Raw genomic sequence first — 17,454 nt, 5'->3', positions numbered from 1 at the left:
GTTGAATGGGCTGCTGTAGGCTCTACACGGGGCTATTTTAACATCAGCTGCTCACACGGGAAATGGGGGCACCAACAAGCTTGTTCATATAGTTTGCACTGAAACTGCTCATCATCATCATGATATGATTAATTATCACTCATAATGTAACCCAGATGTTTTTCTAAACATTTAGGACTTGGTCAGTATAAAATGTGAAAGGATAACATATATTGTGCGGCAACGAGCTTAATCCAAAACATCGTTCAGTGGCTACACAGCTTCATGAATGGTCCAGTCTGTCCATTCTGTGGTTCCTTTGTGTTCAGAGACACACATGGCCTCTGACGGTATTTTCTCTGCACACAAAGACAAGAGCAATCAAAAGCAAATCACACGACATTATGTCTCGTCTCGTCTCGTGGATTAAAATCTCTGCACGTGCATGTGCGCGTGCATTAGAGGGCCAGTGTATTGGCTGAAGTGGGACACAACGCACACCCAAAAACTGAATAATTCCCTCACGTGACCAGCGTGTCAATCTCGGCCGTCTGCACGCGAGTTCAACAATAGCAGAATTAGAGTTGAGTCCCCGAAATCCACTCCATTCTTCACGGGACATATTAGCATTTTCTTTAACGTATATAAATACATCTTTAGAGTGAAACCCCCTCCATCCCTCCCGCTCATCCCTTCTTTCTTTCCTCCTGCATTGTGAACCCATTTGCTCTAGTGATCGCCGGGTATTTTTTGGGGTCTGAAGCCCGATCCCTTCGGCTCTTGTTGGGGCTTAACTCTTTGAGATGGAAATGGCCGATTTGGACTCTTTTGTCCAGGAAGATAAGCGGTGGACGAGGGGGGGAGTTGGAGAGGGGAACAGGGGGTGAGAAAGGGAGAGATGTGTGTGTCTGTGTTTGTGTAGGAGAGGAGGAGGGGGGGGGGGGGGGGTTCCAAGATGATCGATCCGCGCACTGAAGACCACCCTCCGTCCATCCAGGCACCCACAACCCACCACCACCGCCCCCCCCCCCCCCCCCCCCCCCTCTGCTGCTAACCTTTGCTTAACTCGCGTGCCATCACAAGCGCGGAGTCCTAATTGGTTCCCAGCACTAATTATCCAATTATCGCCTCTCCAGCATGAGGAGCGCACTCTAGGGCTCGTCTGGCTATAATGGCCTCGTCCTCGAGACTATTGATGGAAATGATTAGGAGTGAATGCGCCGTGCATCAGCCGTGCAACACTTGAGAAAGTTGTGTCGTGGCCTCGGGGTCTTAAAAAAAGAGAAGGATGGCCCTTCACTAACAGGGGCTAGATGCGCTCATTCGACCTGTATTATCCCTCACCTCTCATCGAAATTGGAAACATGATAAAGGGCTGTGCAGGTTAATTAGAGCCTTTTGTGTAGCTCGTATACATCGTAACAAGAAAGATAATGATCAGACTGTGAGTGGAGGTTCTGACAGGATGGATGTTAAGGACACGGAGAAAGACACACTTCAATTTCTTGGTGCAGAATATTTTGTAAATGAAAAATTGACATTCATTTCTTTGCCCATTTTAACTGAATTGAATTACTTTTTTATTTTACAGCGCTAAATAACCACATATAATATCCCAAAGCACTTTACATTGTAAGATTGAGACCATGGACGTTCTCACAGCTACATTTCCCTCAGCAACCGCCTGTTTGCTCTCTTTGACTGAGCTGCCCATCTGGGGAAAAAAAAAATCTTCATTGTTATTATGTCTGCATAAACATGAGTTGCTAAAGCTTGACCAAATTAAATCACAATATCATCAGGTCTTAAAGATTTAAAAATATGATGCAAAGAGAAGCCTTCATGCATCTCATCATCTGTCAGACGTTGTGATGGGTGTTTGATTTGATTGTTTTAATTTCAAGTTTAAAATAATGTCTGTGCAATTCCCTGATGGAGACCCGATATTATAGAGAAACCTCCAACAGAACCACATTCAGTGTGGGCGACCGTCTGCCTCGACCGGTCGGGTTGAGCCGTGTTGTTGTTAACTGTCATATTTGAGCCCTTTCACACTTATTATTAAAGTAGAAAATAATAAGATTCACAATTATGGATAATCTGAGGAAATTCAAGGTTCAGTAAATCTGTTTAATTCAAAGAAAACATCATGAGTGATGATTCTGGATGAACTGTTGGACACATTTGTGGATTGTTCCAACATGTAGCTTGCAACAGGCTGCAGGGATCCAGGAGTTAATAGAGCAGCAGGCTCGGGCTGGCAACAGAATGCCACCAGATTGACCGCGTCCAGCTCCATGAAAACAAGTATCCTCCTTCCTCCATCTCTTCCTCCTCTTAGTTAACTTCTGCTCCCATCCATCAACCCTTCCAGCCCATCTGTCGCTGATTGCTGCAACACTTTGAATAAATTCCTCCCGACGAAACAAACGGTTAACATCTCATGAATACAGCTTTTTTATTTTTACACCCCTCACGCAGATTGTGTGGAAACTTTAGGGGCCAGAGGAGTAACTACTGCAAAGAAATCTGTGCGCGGACACTCCCTCTGCGCTTCCACCTCATTACAGGTATTGTGCTCGGGAGCGCGCAATCTGTGCGGCAGTCCCCGCCTGGCCCCGCCAGCTTTCTAATGAGTTTCCAATGATGATTTAGTCTCGCACGGCCCCTTACCCCAATGCAAACTGCAAACTCCGCCCACCCCCCTCCCATTCTTCCTTTCACTGCCTTTGAGTCTCAGCAGCTTTTGTCTGTAGAGCTGTTTCCATCACTGCACTCTGGAGCGGGGGTCAGTGGGAGCGCACATAAACATTCTCACATCAGGCCTGAATAAAGGAGCTCTATATGGGGAGTTATGCGACCAACTTAGCCCCCTGCTTATGAGTCTGGAATTCTGGAATGGGGGGGGTGGGGGGGTAGGGATCAGAAGCTGATCTCAGAATGTCCTCAAGTGTCTCTAAATGCCCTATTTTAAACAGCAACTTTAAGTTATATAGCGCATGAATTAATGTAAGGAAAGGCTTGGGGGCTCTGTGTGTGTGTGTGTATGTGTGTGTGTGTGTGTGTGTGTGTGTACACCTGATGGCTGCTCCATGCCAGATTGTGTGTGCTCTGGATGAACAGATGGGGTAGGATGAGTTAAGAGAAGCACGGAGGGAGGGAATGGCAGACGTCTGGATATCACTCATGTAAAGTTATGTCTCTTCTTGTTCTTGTTCTCCTTCTTCTTCTTCTTCTTTTTCTTCTTCTTCTTCTTCTCTCCCTTTGTGCGGCACGTCCCCTGCGTGCATTCTGAAGGCTTCGGCATGCAGATGAGCTGCAACGGATGCTGCTGATGTTGATGTAGCCAAAAAAGCAGGTTGGTAGCCATAAGTGCCAGTTATAAGATAATCCATCAATCAATGGGACATTGTCTGGGGCTTACAGGGATCTATAGAGAAGACTTTTACAGGCCAAATGGCTCACTTAACATCCTCAGGATGAGAAATTAGGAGTTTTGTAGACACAGCAGTTACAGATGCATTACACAGCATTACTGCACAGAGAGATATGGATACACAGCTGAACCATGCTGCACTGGGACAGTGTTTGCGTAAGAGAAATTAAAAGTAACACTAGTTGTGAACAGCTGCTCCAGAATCAGATCGGCTCCATCACACCGTTTATTTGGAGCTGACAAGTGTGAGACAGAGAAAAATCAACGCTGAATATGTTATCTTCACACATGTGTTTTTTTTTTCATAGCTGTGTGGCTCTATGGCAAACATCTCCTTTATACTGCAGAGACATGAAATGCTCCAATGAACAATTCCTCAAAGAATTTCCTCTACAGTGGAACTCAGAAAGCCCATTTTTTGCAGTGAGCTTATACCATTTTATTTTAATGATACATTTCATTATCATAGACAAACTTTGCAACGGATTTCTTAACTTCTGGATGATTCCCATCAGGAATAAAAAAAAAATTAGCTCTTTAACTTTAAGCATAACCCACTAACCTACTTTATAGACTCTATGAGTCACAGAAGACAATCAATGAGTGCATTACCAGCCAAGGTGGAAACGCTTCTTAAACTTGCCTGTTTGGTAGGCAACAGAACTCCCACTCTCACTTACTTTGTAATTCCTCTCTCTTATCTGTTCCCCCACTTCTCTTCCATCTTACCTTCCCCTGCACCCATCTCCCTTTCTCAACTTTTTCCTGGCTGTTTCAAGTCCCTGTAGCGCTATTTAGAGCATGGCACAGACCTATATTAATGTGACTAAAGAGGATTGCACAGGTAACGCTGGTCCAGCTGGCGGTAAAATCTGCCATGCAGCTCCTCTCTCAGAGAGTGTTGTGGCTCCCTGTTTATGGAGTCACCCTCCATAAACAATGCTATATAATTCTCTTTGAACATTACAGCACATGCCTCATATAAACCAAAGCAAAATACGAGGGGACACCACACACAGCCACACACACAGGAACACAAGCTCAACACACACACACACACACACACACACACACTCACACACACACACACACACACAACCACAAACACAGGCGGCAGGCTACACAACCACAGTATTATGTGATCAGTGTGTCCTCTCTGCATGTGCCAGCAAGACTTTGAAGGGAAGGCATTGTTTCCCCTTGGGAGTAAACAACCACCGAAGACAAATAACTATATTCATCTATATGCACCAAAACGCCCCACACCAAAAAAAAAGAGAAAAAGATATATCTTTGCTCTCACTATAGAGTTAATCAATATTTCAGCAGCCCGGCCTTGATTGTTCATGCAGGCCATGAGAAGGCTAATGAGGCGAAGCTGCAAAGACAATGTGTTCCCCAAAGTATAGCTATCTGCTAAAGGACAAAATTATCTTTCAGATCTCCCGAAACAGTCCTGCTCACCCCAGGACGAGACGCTAACCGAAGTGAACCGCTCAAGACCGTGTGCCGGGTGACAGCTGATCAGCCCGAGATGGTGGTTCCCTCCGATCAGGTGTGTCAAATTCCTCACGCCTCTCACGCCATTCATCGTCAGCGCTCCGTGAATTGTACCTAATGTGGGAAACGTGACATGCACATAAATGAGGACCTGATGGTTTGACCCAGAGTTGCGATCTTTGAGGTGGGAGATTTTGTTTGTTTGAGTGTCAATTGTGGCAGGGACGTTGCGGCAGGGTTGGCAAAGCCGGACATTGCCTGGGGCCCCTAGCTGAGAGGGGGCCCCTGAATATGCCTGATCCAAAAGAACAACAATAGTGTGAGAACCCCCTTAAATTCTATAATCAGCTACTGGAGGCTGGAAAGACACCATGGTCGGAAGCCCCCTAATTGAGGCCCTGTGCCACAAACCTTCTGCCAAAAGCTTCATAATTTTTTCCAATTGAGGAGTTAGCCTTTTTCCCAGTGCGTCATGTTTGATGGCACAAACGCACTGAAAATGTCTCTAACCTCACTGTCTTGTCATTTCCATCACTGCCAATGAGACACAAACCTACATTGAGCTTAGATTGTATTCATTCCCACTGCATCCAACAGTCCGATGTCAGTGGTTGTTAGTGGGGTTTTTAAACATTGGAAAAGGGAGTTCAGGGGTAGCAGTGGTTTGCGTTTACAGTCGGTATTCCTGTCGAGACTCACAAGGCGTGATTGTGAGTTATCATTTCCTAAACACAACCCTGGGGAAACTACAAAGGGGGAGCTAAACATTTCCAGGAGTCTCTCTTCTAGGCCGTCGAACCCTCATTGAACATGAGGTGTAAACTGACAAAACAGATGCATTTTAGAGGTAAATAGTGTGAAAGTTGCCTGAGGCTCTTATTTCAGAGGAGGGGGCGATTTCGAGGAGCTCATTGTCTCATAATCCAATGTGGTTTGAATATCTAACAAGATGATATTTTATTACCCCATCAAACATTTTTGCCAAGAGACAGTGCACAGATTTTTGTGCACTTAGCCCAAAAGTCCTTCAAATTAGACACTAAAATACATAATAACGCATGCTCATTGTTACTTCCATGAAAATAGGAGATAATGCTGTATCATGTGTCAAGAGTTGGGTTTAAAATAAACACTGATAAAACTACCCAGACAGAACCATTAGACTCCAGACTTGTGTTGTGTTATGAATTGCTAAAATAATGTGTTTTTGTTGTAGGACTATGGATTCAAGCGATAAAGTTAAGAAAGGCTGTTAGTGTGCTACGTTACGGTTTCTCCATTTGCCATCGAAGCCAGAAAAAAAAAAGTCATGTAAACACAGAGATCCTTGCAGGCACACAAACACACAGCAGGCAACACCCAATTATCTCCGCTTACAATAAATGAGAAATAGTCAAATTAGTATTGAGTCTTGGAAGTATCTTTGGAGTATTAAAAGCAGAGGAAAACATCTTCACTCACAATTCCTCACAGACCCTCGACACAAAGGCAAATGTAGGCTATATCATAAAACTACAACCCCATGTCATCAAAGACCTCCCTGCGGAGGCGTTATTCTCTATCGCTCCTCCTATCCAAGCGCCCTATTTCTCCTCATAGTTTGCTAGACTTGTCTCGCGTCACCGAGAGGAAAAAGCCCGCGTTCGATTCATCTTAACAGTTTGTGTGTCGCTGAGAAGCAAGAAAACGAGGGAAAAAAGGGTGAAAAAAATAAAAAAGAATCAGGCTTTGTTGCCAGAGAACAGAAGGCTGACAAAGTTTTATAGAGGCAGCCATGAAGTTCTGCCTCATTAAATAGAATAGCTGTTCTATATTCAGGGTCTCTGTGGGGCTAACAGACGCAATGAGAGGGCCAAACTCGGTTGGTTCCGCCAGGGCAAGGGCCTTTTTGTCTGGGTTGGATGGGTGGGGCTGGCTGGGGGGGGACAGAGCGGGCCCTTCAAACCCTTTATTTCCCTACCGCTGAGTAGGCTATAGCAGAAAACCACTGTATGTGATAAACCCTGGAGGATTTCGTGTTCCAACGCTTGTCCTTAAATGATCAAATCCAGTTACATCACTGCAGAGACGCAGATTGACATGAAGTGAGACGTACCACAGGTGCACATGACACATTGTTTTCCCACAGCACAAAGGAAACCACAGTACTTCAGCTGAAGGTCTTTTTTTATATAACATTACACTTCTTACCATTCAGACATCCACACACACACACATTCACATTCATCGAGTGCATTTGTGTTCAAACACAAATTAGTGCCAATGTGCCATTTCTTTTATCTTTACATACATAATTATCACTCTTATTGTTTTCATTATAACAACTAGTCAGAGCTGAAATCTGATGGTACACAACGGTTCCTGGTCTCTCTCTCCTCTCGCCCTCCTCTTTCTTCCCCTCCCCCCTATCTCTCTCTCTCTTCCATCCCCTATTTTTCCACCCATCTCTCCCCTCCTCCCTATTATTCTCTGCTCACCCCAACCGGTCGGGGCAGATGGCCGCACACATTGAGTTTGGTTCTATGGTTTCTTCCAGGTAATGAGGGAGTGTTAAAGTAGTACCTCTCTGCTCGCCATACAGTATTTGAATATCTGAGTCTTGCAGCCTGTTTTTGTGTCAGCCCCTAATTTTTTGTTTCCAGCAGCTGTTTATAAGATCTGATATAATGACTCACTGATTCAATCCCTGCCCAGTACCCCAAAGCCAACACGACAAAGTTAGTGCACGGTGGTGAACGTTGTGTAGCATGTAGCAGCAGGAGAGACATACATTTCCTTCAGGAATGAGGTGGAGACCCAAACAGAGCTGAAAGCAGAGTGGAGTGCAGACTCTGATTCATAAGAAGGACACATCAACTTTATAGCGTGATAATAGTTATTGTGTTTACAGGATATTTATGCACCAAATGTGTTCATAAATCAAATAATGCTGGTTTTTCATTAGATATCAGGTCTAATCCATTGCCATATTATCATTTTGAATATGAGAAAAATGTATATCTCTATTTATTAATCACTTTCAGGCCACTGTGGGACGTCTGGATTATGTAATTTTGTGAAGGTCAGTATCTCTTTGATGATGAAAAGCATGGATTGCACACCACATGGAGTGATAACACAACTTATCTATCCACTGTTTGATAAAAAGGTTAAATGTAATATAAGATTCACTTATCATTCAATCATGTTCTTTTATTAGATTAAACAAATCCATGGGCAAACCATTTCATCCAGAGCTGGGATTTATTGGATTTATATAAAGAGTACCGTCTTTTATGTGTTCGTTTTTCACATGCATCCATTTCTTTTATAAAATTGTCTTTAAATCCAGAAGAGGGTGTCACAGCACGTGTCTTTTTAAATCCACCGAGTGAGTTTAAGGACACATCTCAGAGTTGTCCTCCTAAAATAAGATGAGAGGATTAGGAAACCATCTCTAAGTTCCTGTTGCATGTCTGTGTCCTAGATTCTGGCTGATATCGTTTGATTACACTGAAGAAAGCCACTCTGCTCTGGGCCAAGATAATGGGGAGAAATTTGCACTGTGTCATTATTTTTCATCATTGATAACTTTAATAGGCTCCATCTCCATTCAGCCACCCATTAGGGGCTAATAATGCAAATGTTATACAGGCTATTAGAGGTGTTTAGCAGACCTGTGTGTGGAGACGTGAGTGTTTGTTGGGCAGATGGACGCAGCACCGGGGGCTTGCCCTTATCCCTGACCCCCTTACAGATGTCCCACAAACCCCAGCCGGGGCTTCGTCAGTGCGCGCTGGAAAATCGGTAACACGCCGGAACCGACTTGTCAATGCGCAGGAACAATTAGGCGCGTTGCCGAGCCAGTCGTGGCTGCGCAGCGGCGCTCGCTGCTGCGCAAAACACGCAGCGATTACAGAGCGGATGAAAGAGGGAGAGGGGCCATGCGGTGCCTTTCTCTCGGGGCCTGTTTGAATGATTGCTCTCAGATGAATGGAGCTGTGGTGGTCATACATAAATTAAGAGGTTAAGTGAGCCATCAGGAACAAATGTTTGCATTTATTAACTAAGGATAATGGCTCCCAGCAGTGAACCCGCAGCCTGGGTTTAATCTTTTCAGCGCTCCTGAAATCACATCCAGTTTTGTATAGTAATTCGGACACTCCAGACTATATTTACCAAAATCAAGTGTAAAGAATCAACAAAAAGACTCTCTCTAGTTATTGATTATTAATCCACAATATCAGCAGAATGTGGCACCATTGCAGGGTGTTCAATAAAAGCGATTGCTTGCATCATTAATGCACATGTGGATGATGGCACACGAATTTCCTTCAGGATTAATAAACTAATAATAGATAAGGGTCGTATCTTATCTTATCGTATCTTATCTTATCTCGTTTCGCATGCAACCAGGACTCAAACATCGCGTATGCAGCAATATAATGAAATAATAAAAAAGCTCAGTACACTGCGACTTCATTAAGACATCAGAGCGCGTGAGACGTCCACGAGGCTCGTTACGCAGAGCAAACATTCCCCCTCGCATGTGAAGAGGGGTCCCGCAGGAATGCGTGAGGCAGGTGTAAATTTAAACTGTTAACGAGGCGCGTTAAAAGCATCAAAAGCGGCGTCGTGCTGAGCCATTCTGCCATTAGTCCGCACACACGAGACAAAAGCCACCGGAGAGTTTTCCTCGCTAAACGGTGCAGAATGGCTTGGAGCAGCGGGAGTCACATTGGGGCCGCGGACCCCCGCAGGCCGCACCAGGCCGACCGGACAGCTCCTCTGAGTTCACAGCCTAACGAGACACATGAGGGGTCTGCTGCTGCTGTCAGTGTGCACATCCATTCAGAGGGAACTACTTTCTAATGAGATATAGATATGAAGAGTCAGAGTTATAATTATGCCTCAAACATGACTTAACACCGTGTGCTCATCTCCCATGTCATGCAGTCATCAGGAAAAAGGTTAAAGCAGTGTAAGATCATTAAAATCCTTGTAACTATCTGAAATATAAACGTAGTGGAGTAGAAGCAGTGGTGGGATGTGATATAGTACATTTACTTTATTACTTTATTTAAGTAAAAGTGGATTAATTTCCGTGTATGTTTCACCTTTACTGCCCTATGTGTCAGCAAATATCTAAAACGAGGCCAATAGGTACAGTGATCCAATCGGAAGAAGAAACAGGCAGACAGCTATAGTAGACTGTTGCACAATAAAATAAGCAAAACTCCTCTGCAAGTACTTTAACGTTCAATAATTTAAGTATATTTAAAAACATGTACTTGGTTTAACTTAATCATGTCAAGTACCTGAAAGGTGAACTTAAGTGAAGTGTAAGCTGGTGTCCGATGGAAAGTGTTGGTTCGACCTGTAAACCTGTAAATGGTAAATAGTAGTGGTGGTGTACACCAGTGATTTAGAACATTTAGCACCCTGACGGCCCGAGGGTGGGCCATCAGATTTTTAACACACTGACACTTGCTGCTGTTCCCAAAGTCCACCCATCACTGTCATCACCCTTCACCACCTGAATCATCATCATGATACAGATGCAGCGAGCCAACAGCTATATATATTTTTGAATACTTTTGATTATTTGTTCATATTTCAACAAACAGACACCACAATTTATTTTATTTTATTCGTACTTAACAAATAGGAGGAAATGAGGAAAGACGGGATCAGGACCCAGTTGGAGGCTTGACTGTTCAGAAGCCCGGATAATCTGTGCCTGTGAGGGTCAGATGTGTTCACAGCAACAGGAAAATGTCCAGAACATTCAGGTGGGGGGTTAGAACATGCTGGTTTGACCGTTATTTGTGCCGTTACACGGGCGTCACATCTCTTAGTCGTCTAAAGGTGTATGACTTTCATCCTGAAAACTTCAGAAGAATGTCTGGACATCATGTCTGAAAGCAGCTTCTATGACATCCCTGTCGGTGAGGGATATAAGGCTAATGTTATGCAGTTTATATTGGTCAAGGTGAAGCTGATCTTAAAAGGAATAGTTTTACATTTTGACAAATCCACTCGCTCACTTTCTTGTTGAGAATTAGATGAGAGGACTGATTGTTATCTGAGCTCAGCATAAAGACAGGAAACAGCCCGGCTCCGTCCAAAGGAGACAAACTCCACCTGTCAGCAGCTTAAAAGCTCAGTAATTAACTCACCATATCTCATTTTATTAAACTGAACAAAAAAGTGTAAAAACTGACAATACACTGGGTTACAGAGGCTAATGTGGCAGATGATGATGTCAGCTCGAACCTATTTCGAAGGGGAAATGCAGATATACTCTTAGAAGTTATTGATTCCAATCTATATACACTCTATGGCAGGGGTCTTCACCGTTTTTCAGGTCAAGGACCTCCAAACTGGTGAAGACATGGAGCAGGGACCCCCTACTATATATATTGTATAAAATTGTGTTTTATATTAAACTGGGCCCAGTGCCATATATAAACATATCTACCCTGTTATTGTGCATTCAATACTCAGATAATCAAATATTACACAGGTTCATATATTCATGTTTTTAATTTAAACATGTGCAAGGTACAGGGTGGCCATGCCGCTGCCATTTATAAACATACATCTAGCATAGAAACACTGAGCTATTAAAGTAATTCACAGATTCATGTTTTTATTTTCAACATACATGCAGAAGAGACAGTGAATCCTCAAGCCATCTGTGGATGGTACACATACATTCCCAATCATAGAGAAATGTCGGACCCTTCTGGGTAGCACACAACTTATCTAACCTTGGACGGATGGAGGTTGTCAGGCAGAGGGTCAAATCAGCCTCTCAATATGTTGCATGCATGTTAATGTGTATTTAAAGACATTTAAATTATTTTTACCTTTGGACAGAGCCAGGTGGCGTACGGATGTGGGCCACTTCAGGTGATGATGCAGCACTTCTGGCCTTCTTGTCGCTCAGACAAAATGGATGTGAGCCTTAAGTGGCCCACTTAAAATAACTAATGTTGCCCAAATATTCCAATCTCTTGGCAAGGTGTAATCTGAACGTGAACCTAAAGTTGCCCATGTGTTAAATGTTGCCCATGGCTTTAAATGCATAAAACTAATTCCGGCCACATTTGGCACATTTGGTTAGCATGTGGTATTGCCATGGCTTACTTGTGTCACAGATCTGGCAAACAGGAGCCACGTTTATATGTGCTGGATGTGGGTGAGTGGGATATGGGGCAAAATCTGGGCCAAATCCAATTTGCCGGCTGTCCCCCTGCTTGCAGTGTTTGTCCTGACTGGCTGCCCTCACATTAGTTGCATCAACATATAACATACATGTAACAACTACAACAATCCATCTCACACAGGAACGTTTCACCTCAATCCCCAATCCATGCTGGCTTTCAGCACCAATCAATAATAAATATGAACAGCTCTCCGCTAAATCCAGAAGCTGCTCTCGTGGTATATAATAATAGACCAGTATATCACCTGAAGCCACTGCTTTGATGAAGTGCAGCAGATACTGACTCACTGGAATAATGGATTATCTTTTCATCTGAATAAAATTTACATCATCTATCACCTCTAAAGCAGAGAATATACTGTTCTCGGCAGAAGGACCTCCCTTTTCATATCGCCATAGTGACCTTTTCCACTTTATTTTAATATCAGTGGTGCGAGCTCGCAGATGCATGTGAGCGGAGAACTTTTCCTTCTTGTTTCTGGTAAATGGAAACCGGTCACGAATGTTCCCTAATCCAGGGCAAATTGTCCTACGGCAGGAATAACATCTTTGAATGATGAAATCCTGGACGATTCCCTTTGGCAGGCAGATTCCCTTAAATCTGGTATATCTCAGCAGGCACACAGGGGCGGGGTTGGGAATTTAGGTGTATGTGTGTGTATATCTCCCCAAGGGCTGATGAGAGGCTTGCATGTGCATTTGCGTGCTCGCTGTTGGTGATTGCATATGTGCGTGCCTTTTAAATAAAAGACAGTTTATTGTTATGAGCTCGTGTGGCCAACTAGAGGAACGCTATATACTGTGCAGCTTTTTCCCCAGACTAACAAGGCATGGTGCGCCATCTGGGCTAAGCAACACTGATCCCAGCCATTAGACAAGTCAAAGGGCCTCATGATGGGAAGACACAGGGGGCACTGCTGTGCCTGAGGGTGAGGAGTAAAGGTCAAATTTGTGGCCCACTCGGAGACTAGATCGCGCAAGTGTTTTGGTTTCTATCGGTTTCAATCCCCTTCCATACTAACATAATAATAGCTCGTCTCCACGCATGTTAGCAGCTATATTTTTGTAAAATGCAGACTTTAACTGCACAACAGTTGTTCGCAGACAACCAGGCCAGCAACACACATCCAGCTAATGTCGCATGTTTTTTCTAGAAGGGGGTCATGTGATCAGAGCTTGACAAATCAGCGAAGACTTGTGAGCAATGAGACCCAATCAGAGAGCGTTCGCAAGTTTCCAAACATCTCCACTGTTTCGGATCGTCCACACTAACTTCTCAGTTTCAGTGTCTCTAAAACTCCAGAGTAGTGTGGTCACCAGAAATATCCATTGATGCATTTGTAAATGAAAAGGTATTGCGTGGATGTAGCCAGACTGTGTGTCACACCGGCATGGTTTCCATGGATTGTGAGGGGGATAACAAACAAGAGGGGGCTATCTCCCTCTCCTCTCCTCTCATCTCCTGGCTTGTCAGTCATTTCTCTTCCATAGGACTGCATCAGGATGGTGGTGCGCCTCTAAAGTGTGGCCTACTTTCCTGCTCTCACACAGAATGGAAATGAGCTCGACTTATTTCTTTGCGACCGTCTGTCTGATTTTAATTAACATCACAGTCATTGTGATACAACAGCACTCTGTCTATATCTTACAGCGACAAGATCCCCCCCATCCGCCTGCTGTGTGTGCATATGTGTGTGTGTGTGTGTGTGTGTGTGTGAGGTGCAGTGACAGAGACAGTGAACAGAAATCTATAATTTAACTGAATGCCCAAGAGCTGCACACAGCAGCACTGATTTCAACACGCTTCTCTCAGGTCTCACATGAGCAAGTGTTGCTGTGGGTGTTAACATACACACATGCACACACAAACACAAACACACACCCACAGCCTCCCGCACAAACCCAGCCTTCTCCTGCATTTTTAATTGTTGTTCTTGTTGTGCCCTCCCCCAAACATATAGCATCACAGAGTTCTGTTTTGTGTTAGTGCGACACTGTCCCTTTTCTCTCACTGTGTGTGTGTGTGTTTGTCCGACGGCACATGGATTGTATTTATAGCATGTTCTGTCAGACAGCGCGGTGCATTTGTGTGTATTCATTTGGAAATAATAACATTGACAAGTGCTCGTGAGATGGAGGGGCTGAGAGAGGGAGAGGGACTCATTTTGAGAATGTATCCACTAACGAGCTGTATTGTGCTCCAGGCAATGTGTATGATAGCTTGAAGCCGCTGTGTGTGTGTGTGTGTGTGTGTGTGTGTGTGTGTGTGTGTGTGTGTGTGTGTGTGTGTGTGTGTGTGTGTGTGTGTGTGTGCGTGTGCGTGTGTGTGCCTACTTATTGGCAGCTGAAAGATCTTAACAGTCTCTCAATTTTTAGAATTTTATTTCTCGTCTCTCTCCTCCTCTCCTCTCTTCTCTCACGTCTCCTACTTTCCTCTCTCGATCTCTTCTCTCTTTACCCTCTCTCTCTTTCCTCACCTTCTCCTTCCCCTCCTATCTGCTCTCGTCTCCTCCAGCATTTTTCACACTTAGAAGTAGGTTTTGTTCTATTATGGCCTAAACTCCCTCTTCCATGCTGTTGTTTAGAGTGTAATGCATTATCCATCTCCATTCCACTTTGTTCACTCCACTTCACTTCGAGTAGCTCCAGCTTATGAGCAACTCACCCTCGCGCTGACACGCATGCACACACAACAGACACGCACACAGAAGACACGCGTATGCGACAGCCACGCGGTGCCACAATCCCATTAGCTTTAATATTTCAGCAGCGTCATAGCATTCGCCAGCGGTCTTGTCACCGCCTGGTCTCCGGGGATGTGGATCCTAGATCAACAACGGGTCGCCCTTGCCCTCCAACAACACTGCTGCCACCAGGATGGGGGAAAGCACTCAGCTGACCTCAGAGCTGATTCGCTCCATGCCCAACATTCCCAGGGGTGACCCCCACCCTACCCATCTTCCACCGCCATCACAACCGCCCCTGCCGTCTCAAGGGAGGTGCAGCGAGAGGGGAAGGGGAGAGGAAAGAGGGCTGGAAGGGGGGGAGAGCGGAAGAATGTCGAGGCAAGTCCGTGGGGGGAGAGGGAATAAAAATAAGATGAGCAGAAGAGGGAGAGATACAGAGAGAGGTTGTGTGGGTGGGCTATGGGGTGCTGATTAGGCCCTTGGTTTGAAGTGCTCGGCGGCTTACCCTTATGGATGTGCACACACACACACACACACACACACACACACACACTGTTTCACACTGTCTGTATAACTCATTCAGTGTTACAAAGGTAAGAGAAGTAGACGGTGAAGACAGTGTGCTGCGTTCAGGCATTCTGTTAGAAATTCCCATGCACTTTGAGGTGGAATATTTCCCCTTTTGTTCTGAAATTCATGCCTGTGATGAATTGGATGGAGTGGTCCTCTGCATAATATAGCTCACCATGCATGTGTGCGTCTATACATATGTATGTGGCTGCATTTTGTCTTCCTGCCTGTGTCTGTCCATCTGTGTGTAAAGAATAAAGCTGAATTTGAAGAATTGGCCGCAACTCTCTGATACTCCAGGCAGAAGTTTGTCTTTGTGCTCACCTGAGGCATAAAAACCCTCATCACAGCAGAGAGGGCTCTTTTGTAGTCGGACAACACAATGCTCTAGCTCCACTCTGTTCATCTGGCCAAGGTCTTAGCACTCTGTGGCTATATGGAGGTTGTGAGAGCGTGTGGACACAAATTCAGACACACACACACAGACCCAAACAGCGTAAGCTATGTCCTGGGAGTTATAACTCATGCATGATCACTAAATGGAAACATTTGTTATCTCCACAACAATACAGCCAGAGGAGCTGAATCTTTTATGGCTCCCTTGGCCCCCCACCAAAGCCCACACACACTCACATACACCAACACACAATGAGACACACACACACACAAACAGAAAACGCCTGCCACACGTTGGAGCCCACAGGTCATCCTCCTGCGAATAAACCCAAAGAGGATGCACCGAGGCATAAACAACCACACAACAGCTTCCGCCTCAAATCTCAAACCTTCATCAAACATTAAAACTGGGTTGGACACACACCTACATGCAGACACACACACACACACACCTAGATGCACACACAAACACACATGGGGCCTTTCACGCCTTGATAATTGTACAGCTATGAAACATTAACACAAATATATCCCCATTGTCTTGCTATGAAACATTGAGTATATTGTTCAGACTGATACAAGCTCTCGATGCTCATCCTCTATTCATGTGGCCTAAACCGTCACTTTACCGTCTCGTCTGCCACCTCAACAAATGTCTGACTTCCCGACTTGAAGTTCTGACCTACTTCACGGAGCCACACAGACATGTCCACTGTCAATACACCAGTCCTGACGAAGAACCACACCACTGTTTCTGCATGTTTTATTGAGTCGACTTCCCTCTGTATGAACTTTGTATTACTGCTGACTTTGGAGGTTGATCTATGTAGTTGTGCTGAACCATATGGGCTATTTTGCCAATTGCACTTAGAGCTCTGAGAATGTCATTTCTGTTTCGTGAAATGAGCCAAAGCAATGGAGAAAAACTGTAAACTTACTGTGTGATTGGTGATCAGATGTGTGAAACTCAACCTTGATTACTAAAGTTCTAGTTGCACCTGAAAATTAAGCCGATGATCAAAGATATCCTTATAACAGTATATACCATGATGTTTTTCATGGTATTATGTGCCTGTACGATTTTGACAGTGGAGTGAACTATTGTGCAGGTGATGATGTAAACAATGAAATTATGCCAACATGTTCTGCAGAGAACGACCACTTGACTGAGAAGCGACAGTCAGTTTTGACCAGCAATATATATTCAATTGGTAATTTGGCTAACTGAAGGCAATTGTACCTAACCGTTTGCAAAGGTGTCCTAAATCATTTGAAATTTGTGCAAGCTGTTGGAAATTGTACTTGTCATTGCAAGGATGTGCTACTACAATTGCAATTTGATTAAAGGAATGAGATATTCCAATCTGTTGTGAACAAGTTCCCAGTGGTTTGGAGGTTTGCACGTGTTGTTTTGAGAATGCCATTTCTGTTTCGTGAAATGAGCCAAAGCAATGGAGAAAAACTGTAATGGAGCTGCGCCTTTTTTCGGATGTATTCATTCAGTCCTTTCACTCCCGTATAAAAATCAACTCAGGACTTCCTTGAGATCACTAATCCATCATAAACAACCACTTACTTTAATAACAATGATAATTATAACTTTAATAATAATTTAAATGTCATGTCCTGCTTCCTGCATGGCCTACCCAGGCACCCCCCCCCCCCCTCACCTGAAT

The sequence above is a fragment of the Platichthys flesus genome, chromosome 14, assembly GCF_949316205.1.
Source record: "Platichthys flesus chromosome 14, fPlaFle2.1, whole genome shotgun sequence".
Classification (NCBI taxonomy): Eukaryota; Metazoa; Chordata; class Actinopteri; order Pleuronectiformes; family Pleuronectidae; genus Platichthys; species Platichthys flesus.
The sequence above is the reverse complement of the archived record's forward strand: the minus strand, read 5'-3'. Positions refer to the sequence as shown.